This window comes from Schistocerca cancellata, chromosome 1, assembly GCF_023864275.1.
Source record: "Schistocerca cancellata isolate TAMUIC-IGC-003103 chromosome 1, iqSchCanc2.1, whole genome shotgun sequence".
NCBI classification, from domain to species: Eukaryota; Metazoa; Arthropoda; class Insecta; order Orthoptera; family Acrididae; genus Schistocerca; species Schistocerca cancellata.
Genome location: NC_064626.1, coordinates 481,916,017 through 481,926,024, shown reverse-complemented (window position 1 = coordinate 481,926,024; position 10,008 = coordinate 481,916,017). Strand labels below are relative to the sequence as shown.

General features: G+C 44.9%; 1 pseudogene; it reads left to right on the top strand.

Annotated features, from left to right (window-relative positions):
* Window positions 1–1,361: 1,361 nt before the first annotated feature.
* Window positions 1,362–1,479, top strand: LOC126096162 (5S ribosomal RNA; annotated as a pseudogene).
* The last annotated feature ends 8,529 nt before the right edge of the window (window positions 1,480–10,008 follow it).

Here is a 10,008-nt window from a genome sequence, read left to right as displayed (position 1 = left end):
CAAGTAGCATAACATAAACATTTCCAGTCAATGATCGGTTCAGTTGGACCAGAGGAGCCATTCCGTTCCATATAAACACATCCCTCACCATTATGCACCCACCACCAGCTTGCACAATTTGACCCCTTGACATCTTGAGGCCGTCTTGGAGTGCGGCGCCACACTTGAACCCTACTATCAGCTCCTAACAACTGAAATCGAAACTCATCTGACCAGGTCACGGTTTTTCAGTCGTCTGGGGTCTAGCCTATATGCTCATATGCCCAGGAGAGGCCCTGCAGGCGATGTCGAGCTGTTACGAAAGGCACTCGCTTTGGTCGTCTGCCGCCATAACCCAATAACGCAAAATTTCGCCGCACTCTCTTAAAGGATACGTTCGTCATACGACCCATATTGATTTCTGCGGCTATTTCACGTAGTGTTGCTTGTCTGTGAGCATTAGCAACGCTACACAAACGCCGCTGCTCTCCCTTTTTAAGTGAAGGTCGTCGACCACTGCGTTGTCCGTGGTGAGAGGTAATGCCTGAAATTTGGTATTCTCGGCACACTCTTTACGCTGTGGATCTCGGAATATTGAATTCCATAACGATTTCCGAAATGAAATATCTCATGCGTCTAGCTCCAACTACCACTCCGCCGTGAAAGTCTGTTAATACCCGACGTGCGGCCATAATCACGTGGGAAACCTTTTCACACGTATCACTTGAGTCCAAATGACAGATCTGCTAATGCACTGCCCTTTTATACCTTGTGTACATGGTTCTACCGCCATCTCTATAAGTGCATATCGCTATCCCATGACTTGTCACTTCAGTATACTTTTTTCGCTTCACCCGCGTCACTTAGATGCTCATGGGCTTCGCTATTTAAACACTTGCAGGTAAAGTTACCTGACGTTGTGAGTATAGAGATGCTGTTGCAGTCTATTTTCGCATCTGTGTTTATAATTATTACATGTGTCGATCAAGTTTAGAACGTCTTCAGATCTGTTAAAAGAAAAAAAGGGTATGCTAAATTCGTTCTTATATAACTAATTTGAAATATGCATGTAAAAAGAATAAACGTATGTACACTTCAGTATAAACCTGAACGACGCCGGTGACCATTATAAACACAAGTACGACAACGGAGTCCAAAGAAAAGTTTTGAAAAATAGGTATGCTTTCATTACGGACTCCTCTAAATTGTGTTTCAAGAGCAAATTAACTGCAGCAGAAGAAAACGTGCCTCGGAGCACGCGCGTCATGTATCAGCCAATTGAGGCGACGGCAACCGGGTCAAAAACTAGATAGTCCCCCCCCCCCTCCTCGATCGTTTGAGATAGAACGTCAAACATTTAAAAATCGGTTTTTCAGAAATAGGGCAACAGCCTTGCCGCAGTGGATACACCGGTTCCCGTCAGATCACCGAAGTTAAGCGCTGTCAGGTGTGGCCAGCACTTGGATGGGTGGCCATCCGAGCCGCCATGCGCTGTTGCCATTTTTCGGGGTGCACTCAGCCTCGTGATGCCAATCGAGGAGCTACTGGGCAGCACAGTAGCGGCTCCGCTCAAAGAAAACCATCATAACGACCAGGAGAGCGGTGTGCTGACCACACGCCCCTGCTATCCGCATTCTCGTCTGAGGATGACATGGCGGTCGGATGGTCCCGATGGGCCACTTGTTGCCTGATGACGGAGTGCTTCCTTTTTCAGAAATATGTTCATTTTGTAGCGCACACTTTTCTGAAGAGTTTGATATTAAACATATATTTTCGAAGAAATGTAAGACATGTCATTTGGCCTTAAGTGTGCCAAAGTACCGTGCCACGCCACTTCACACAGCATTCTTCTATCATACGCCACTGTAGTTCGCTCTGTGGAATTCAAAGGTGTATATTTTGTAATGGAAGCCATCAAACCTGTATTCAGGACAGTGGTAATTAAAATGTCCTGTGGTGCCCTCCTGCTCCCAGTGGGCGGGTTTGACATCCTACCCTCCCTTAAAAAAAAGCTCACAAATAATACTGGGTGCGATTCATTGTGACCGAGAGAATATGAACTCTTCAGAAAATTTGCACTGTTTATTGCCTAATAGCTAATAATTTTATCTTTTGTGTAACATAAAATTAAATATAGGACACATAAAACCAGTAAAACAAGAGACAAACAAGACAGTACACACTTCTACAACCCTTAGATCGTATCATTTTTTCTCTGTAATCTTGTTACGGCTTTAGGCGGTGTGCTTTCTTTTCTGCGAAAGAATCTGTTATCACATCAAAGTTCATCAAACGTTTTGCTACATGAAAAGTTAAAATGGCGTTGTCTAATATTGAAAAAGCTGTTGATATGATTAGTATCCAAGACTAGTGTCGTTTCTCGAAATTATTACGTCTCTTTTGTTACTGTCCACTAGATAAAACGAAATAGGCGTTTCTAATATTGCAGCAATTGTAACACACGCCAAATAAGCGAAACTGGAAATTTGTGGTAAGGGTCTATGGGACCAAACTGCGGAGGTCATCGGTTCCTAGGCTAACACACTTATTAAACTAACTTAAAGTAACTTACGCTAAGCTAAGGACTCGAACTTCCGACGGGGAGGGGGCGAGGGGGGGGGGGGGGGGGGCGCGAACCGTGACAAGGCTCCACAGAAACAAGAGTTTGTTTTGGCACAAATGGTCATTTTTATCCACCTCTTTTGCATGAATGACACGACAGAATATAATTCACGAAGTACCAATATCAAAAGCCTATTTGGCCTACTAGAAGCAAAACGTTTTATGTTAGTTTTTTTTAACATTAAAAAATCTGCCAACCGGTTTCATAGGTTTCCTATATACCTTGACCAGGTCTCGTCACCTCTAAGGGTGACTTCATCACAAGGTAAGGTAATTACCTGTTATTTGTTTTGCACTCGTTTACATTAATGTAAACTTTTATTAGATAAGATATTTAATCTGACATATTCATTTTAAATAATTACCTTACCTTCTGATGAAGTCACCCTTAGAGGTGACGAAACCTGGTCAAGGTATATAGAAAACCTATGCAACCGGTTGGCAGATTTTTAAATATTTTTCAAATTTGTGTATACGGTTGCTGCAAACGTTAGCCATGTTCAAAGTTTTATGTTAGGATATAGTTACACAATTCATTCATATGCTTCAGTTTCTCAAGCATGAGATCGAAAAGTAGTAGTAGTAGTAGTAGTACGAAATTTTTATATAAATTTGAAATCGTCTTACTCTTCCATTAATTTGTGTTGATGTCCTCGCTTCTTCTGCTTCCTCGTTCAAACAATCTTGTCGTCACTAACTGTGTAACTATTCCTGTCATTTTCAAAACTTTATCTCCGGTTAACTTCTTTAACCCTCCTAGAATCACCGGTTTAGTTAGCCCGCGTATATTGTCTGGTTAGGGGTTGTTACGCCTTCGCACAACGCGTTTACCGCGCTATTGCGAGAGCAGAACTTAAGCCTCTGCCAACCGGGGGCTGCACAACTGGCCCTTAGTGGTGCAGGAATCTGGGAAACATTTTGTGTCAAAATTTTATTTTCTTGGATACATCCAGAAGATAATATGTAATCTTTCTTGCCTGTCATTCCTGTTACTCGTTTATTTCCACTCTGGCTGTCTGAATCTATGAATTTCGCTATTAATTATAATAAAGTTTATCATTCGTTTAGTCAAAATAAAAATGGATCTGAGCACTATGGGACGTAACATCTGAGGTCATCAGTCCCGTAGAACTTAGAACGACTTAAACCTAACTAACCTAAGGACATGACACACATCCATGCCCGAGGCAGGATTCGAACCTGCGACCGTAGCAGTCGCGCTGAAACGATTCGCTTAGTCAGTGAATCACATAAACAAACAGTAATTGGCATTCACTCGTTTAGGTTTATTCCGCTCGTGTCGTATAACCCCGTCCACTTTTGTCTGCGGGAAAATTACTAACACTGGTGCACGTGCTCAAAATTCAACTTATGAATCTTTCAGAAATCAAATGCTTTCAAAAATCACCAGGGATGCAATTCAAAATCATATGATTAATCGGCAGGCTATCGCGCGCTGGGTGTTAGGCGTCTGTTTCAAGAATATGAATTTGGCGCCCCCAGAAATGGTCGCCCAGGGCAGATACTCCGGTTTAGCGCTCCCCGCCACCCCCTCCCTAGAACCGGGCCTGGTGCCACCTCGTTGTGTGAAGAGTGCGACATAAAAGCGGCAGCAAACAGCTCCAGAGCGTGGGTTCGGAGCTGCAGGGCTGCCACAGACGCAGACTTAGACACGGTAATTACTGGCGGTGCTGCGGTGAAGCCTGCCGTCGCCTCGACAGGTTAATAAGTCCGGGCAGAAGGCTTTGCCTGCGCCGTGGCCAGCTGCTGTGAGAAAGGGGCCACGTGGTCCGCTTGACATGTGTGGAGCAGCTCTTGCCGCAGTCGGACGTCCGTCCTACGCCATTTGTGTCACTTTAATGTCAGCCTCTGCTCACACCACTGAGTCGTTGCTGTGCCATGGCGCTGAAGGAAATGTCAGACTAGGCTTCATCTGCGGCACACGCATAATACACTGACTGATCGTCACTTTTCAGATTAAACCACATGACCACTTGTCGTTGGCGGTGATTCACTATGCAGTCGTGCTGCTCGTATGTTTATGTGCAAAAATAAATTCCATTGTGTGTTACACAGTTGCACTTCTCTTGTATTAAACAAGCGATTTCACTCTTTTCAGGACTGCCTGCAGAATATCTTTATCACATATGCGTACTCTTTCTGACATAGGGATCTTGTAAAATCGGAACTGTATAGTCCCAATGTGGTCAGTCAGTCTAGTTGGCCTGATCCGTGGTAAAATTTGCTGTTTTGAAGAGCGCGCCGCAGCGCGTAGTGTAAAGCAGTCGCCTTCCGTTTCTGGCGGTGGCGCCGCTGTGGAAATCGCAGCTTTGGTCTCGGTGTCTCCCTCTGGTGTGAAAGGGGAAAGGTACCCTGTTCACGTGCATTTAAGGGGCGCTATGAGCTCGGCAGTTGGTCAGTCAGTCAATCTGAGTCGGTCAGTTGGAATGAGGCTAGGTCAGTCTCACGTCACCAGTTGCCGGTCTGTCTCTCGTTTGCATTTGTGAGGCAATTAGTGTCGGTCTGTCGTCGGAGTGCTAGTATGTCTGTCGTTTGGATCAAATTTTAAAGCCAGAAAATGAGAGTCTTGCCACTCCGCCAGTAACAGAACTCAGCTAGAGGTCGCCCCGTCGGGGCTTAGTTCCTGCATCTGAGTCTGTGCGTTAGGCCGCCAGTCTGCTCGAATTTGTTCAGGCAAATGGTCATTGGTGGTTGGATCGATCGGTTGGTCGGTCGCGCACTGGGACACAAGATGAGTTGTCCGTCTTGAGCGTCGGTGCATGTGAGGTCGCCACGTCAATCCAGTGGGCCGCGCCGTATAGCGAGGGGTAGTGACTTCGCGGTCGTCACGAGAGCAACAGGAGCCAACCTACGACATCGGTCTGGCCGGTGCGAGCTGCGACGCCGTGTGACGCCAGATCGGCGCGCCTTCCTGCGTCCGTTGAAGCGGCTGGCAGCGGGCAGATCGGGAGAGCGTTTTGGGGGTCCTGCGCCTGGTCTTCGCCAGACATCGCAGTTTTAGACGTTAAGTGATTTGCGATATGTTGTTCCATTTACTTGTTAAATTCTACTTGTTTTCTTGGTTAGTCTCTCGTCCCCAGCTTGCTCGCCTGTCTCCCGTCCGCACATGTTAGGCAGTTAGTGTTTGTCTGTCTGTCGGTCTGCCATACGTAATAGCTGCCTCTGTAATGTTTGTCGGATTCGGTGTTAACGAATTTATTGCTTAAAGGCTGAATTCCTGAAAATCTTTTTGTTCAAAAATGGTTCAAATGGCTCTGAGCACTATGGGACTCAACTGCTGAGGTCATTAGTCCCCTAGAACTTAGAACTAGTTAAACCTAACTAACCTAAGGACATCACAAACATCCATGCCCGAGGCAGGATTCGAACCTGCGACCGTAGAGGTCATGCGGTTCCAGACTGCAGCGCCTTTAACCGCACGGCCACTTCGGCCGGCCTATCTTTTTGTCTTGCCTATCAATTTGCGAGGTGATATATGTGTAATGTAGACCATGTTGTACATTTTATGTAAGTCTGCATTTTACGGGTTTTATTTAAATAGTTATTTTAGGTTATAAGCTTGCCACCCTTCCACCGTAAGAGTTCTTTAAAAAAAATTGCACTTTCGGTGGCAAATAATTTGAGGGTTGTACCATTTCCATTCCTCTTACGGGGTGCATAGTTTACATGTTTCTGTGTGTTGTTAAAAATTTTTTTGTTTAAAGTAATCTGATGTGTTGCAGATTTGCACCAGTGTACTCTTTCAGAGGTTGTTGTGAGCAGTCATGAATACGGCCGTGTTCAAAGGGAGCAGGCAAGCTTCTCAGACCAAAGGCTCCTACTGTTAATATTGTTCTTTGCCTCTAAATAAAACTGTAACTTGGTATTTCGAGGGTGCTTTTCTGCTTATAATTTTAAATCTGTTTTGAAAAGGCTTTTAAGAATAAATTCACATTTGTTAAAAATAATTTTCCATCAGTTACTTCCTGGCAACTACTTCCACGCTCACCTAGTGTCATTAAATGTGTCAATGTTCTTGACGAATCGCCAGTAAACAAAGTAAATTCTTAAAAAAAATTGAAAGTAGATTCACGGTTCATGGCCATTTTAATTCTTAGGACCAATGAGAGTTCCAAGGCGTCCCTGAAAAAAAATGGTTCAAATGGCTCTGAGCACTATGGGACTTAACTTCTGAGGTCATCAGTCCCCTAGGACTTAGAACTACTTAAACCTAACTAACCTAAGGACATCATACACATCCATGCCCGAGGCAGGATTCGAACCTGCGACCGTAGCGGTCTCGCGGTTCCAGACTGTAGCGCCTAGAACCGCTCGGCCACCCCGGCCGGCAGTTCGTGGAAGTATTGTGTTTAAGATCTTGAGCAGAAACTGAATACTACTATCTTCACTTTTTAGTTGGTTACTTACATGTCCCAGAGATCATTTGCAGATTAGTGTTAACATTAATGAACACATTATTCGTTGTGTGAAAGCTCTTATAGTGGCAGCAGCTCATCAGAGTACTGTGAGCTGACACAGCCCCTCATAAGAAACGATTTATTTTACATTTCGTCAGAGTTCTTTATATTCAACTCCTATGTTTCGTGCGTATTTGTGTATTTTTCAGGCACATTTCCGCGCTTTAGCTGTGTAGTGCATAGAACGGCTGTTTGCATCGCGGTGGGCATTTGTTTTGTGTTTCAAGAGCCACCTGTAATAGTTAGATCCTAAAGTCGAGTGACAGCTCTCACAGCAGCAGCTCATCAGAGTATTGTGAGTTGACACAGCTTTTCATAAGAAGCGACGTCTATGAATTTCGTCAGTGTTCTTCAACTTAAACTCCTATATTTAGCTCTCGTCTGCGTATTTATAAGGCCGTATTCAGTATGGGTAAGAACTACGACTGTAGCGCCTAGATCCGCTCGGCCACACCGGCCGGCACGTAGTTTGGGGTTGTTGCCAATGGTTGTTGTGAATTGGCAGGAGCCAATTCACGGAGTTTGGAGGAAGCCGAAAGGCACGCGTTTAAGCTCACGCAGGCTGGCGTGAGGTCTGGAAAATGACAAGGAATTATAGTAGCCAAAAATAGTACATAGCTTCTGGAATACTTAACTTTAATCCATAATTGGTGTACATCGCTCTTGACGGTACATTAATAACAATCTCAATATAAACTGGTAATGGCGCCTTGCTAGGTCGTAGCAAATGACGTAGCTGAAGGCTATGCTAACTATCGTCTCGGAAAATGAGAGCGTAATTTGTCAGTATAGCATCGCTAGCAAAGTCGGCTGTACAACTGGGGCGAGTGCTAGGAAGTGTCTCTAGACCTGCCGTGTGGCGGCGCTCAGTCTGCAATCACTGACAGTGGCGACACGCGGGTCCGTCGTATACTAACGGACCGCGGCCGATTTAAAGGCTACCACCTAGCAAGTGTGGTGTCTGGCGGTGACACCACAATGGTCATCACTGTGTGGGGCTGGACGAGGCGATTCGAGGGACGCCCTCCACGACTCGTGTGTCCCCCGATCGTCTCAGTATTGTGGCCGCCCCAGATACTGCCCGCTCTGAGGTTGATCCCCCAATTGTGGTCGAGTGGGAGTCGTTCCTCGGTGTCGTCGACGGCGAGATACTTCCCAGCGGGGGTAGGGGAGCTGGGCTGACGGACCTCATGAGCCAGATGAAATTGCTCGCGCCGTTCCAGACGAATCCTCTCGGCGTGGAAGGTCTGGATATTCACAGAGGGTTGGATTACTGGAAGTTGAGAGCTCCAACGTTAGGTGCGCCGTGTGGCCTCTGAGGGATATAGCTGTGAAAGATGAGAAGGAATCCAGTGTGAAATCTGTGTGCATACCAGGAGGAGTCAGTTTAGATGTGGAACAGGTGCTTTCGGATATTGTAAAGAGCATAGGGTGGCTCAGATGGTTCAAATGGCTCTGAGCACTATGGGACTTAACATCTGTGGTCATCAGTCTCCTAGAACTTAGAACTACTTAAACCTAACTAACCAAAGGACATCACACACATCCATGCCCGAGGCAGGATTCGAACCTGCGACCGTAGCGGTCACGCGGTTCCAGACTGAAGCGCCTAGAACCACACGGCCACACCGGCCGGCCGGCATAGGGTGCAGCCAGCTTCAGGTGACGGTTTATGTCGGAACTAACGACGTGTGTCGCTTTGTATCGGAAGAGATTCTCTCTGATTTCACGAGGCTAGCTGAAGTAGTAAAGAGTGTCAGTCCTGCTTGCGTGAAGAAGGCGGAGCTCATCACCCTCCATAGAGTCCCGACTTGGCCCCATCCGATACTCAGCTGTCTCCAGAACTTAAAGAACACCTTCGAGGACTTCACTTCGATAGTGATGAAGCGATGCAAGCTGAGGTGGGGTTATGACTTCTTCAATATAGTCAACTTTTTGAAGTGACCGTATAAACAATCTGTTCTCTCGTTGGGACAAATGTGTTGCGTCGCCAGGGCTATGTTGACCAATAAATATGTAGACATGAAGAATAAAGATGTAGAATGTTAATAATGCTTGTTTAGTTTAAAACCCTTTAAGAGATGTAACATAATAGATTCGAAGGCGTTACTTTTCAGCACGCGTTCGTGTCAAGGGATTTGTTGAGACTAAATTAACTCGTTTCAAAGAAACTCCATAATTTATTCAGTGAACAAAGTACGGAAGAACGATACGTCGCTGCACAACACTTTCTTAAGTATCGTACAGAAAAGTGTGCTCTGTTCAGCAAATTGCTTTTTCAGTAGGCTTCCATCATAACTGAAACAAATGAGTTATGGACCCCCAACGACTCAAACAGAAGTTCACTTGTGTACGGCTATCCTCGCCGTACCTGAGAACTTTTCTTTGTAATGTGATATTTATTCGTATACACTTTCACAGCTTTTTTAATTTATTTTTTTCTTTAATTATTTTGTTTACAAAATTTTTTGGTCAGAATTGTGTGAACTATGTACTGATTTGTTCCATGACAAAGCAGATTTCGTTTACACAGCCCATCAGAACTTCATAAAGAAATAAATAAACAGGTAGTCATTGAAAGGTGCTTTGTTGTGATGTGTTTGTACATCAGATATATTTTAACAAATAGAATACAAAGATGCCCTTAAAAACATACTGTTACGTAAATATTTTGAAAGAAAGCACTTCTTGCAATGAGATTTCCTTGTGGTACATACAGGGTGTTTCAAAAATGACCGGTATATTTGAAACGGCAATAAAAACTAAACGAGCAGCGATAGAAATACACCGTTTGTTGCAATATGCTTGGGACAACAGTACATTTTCAGGCGGACAAACTTTCGAAATTACAGTAGTTACAATTTTCAACAACAGATGGCGCTGCAAGTGATATGAAAGATATAGAAGACAACGCAGTCTGTGGGTGCGC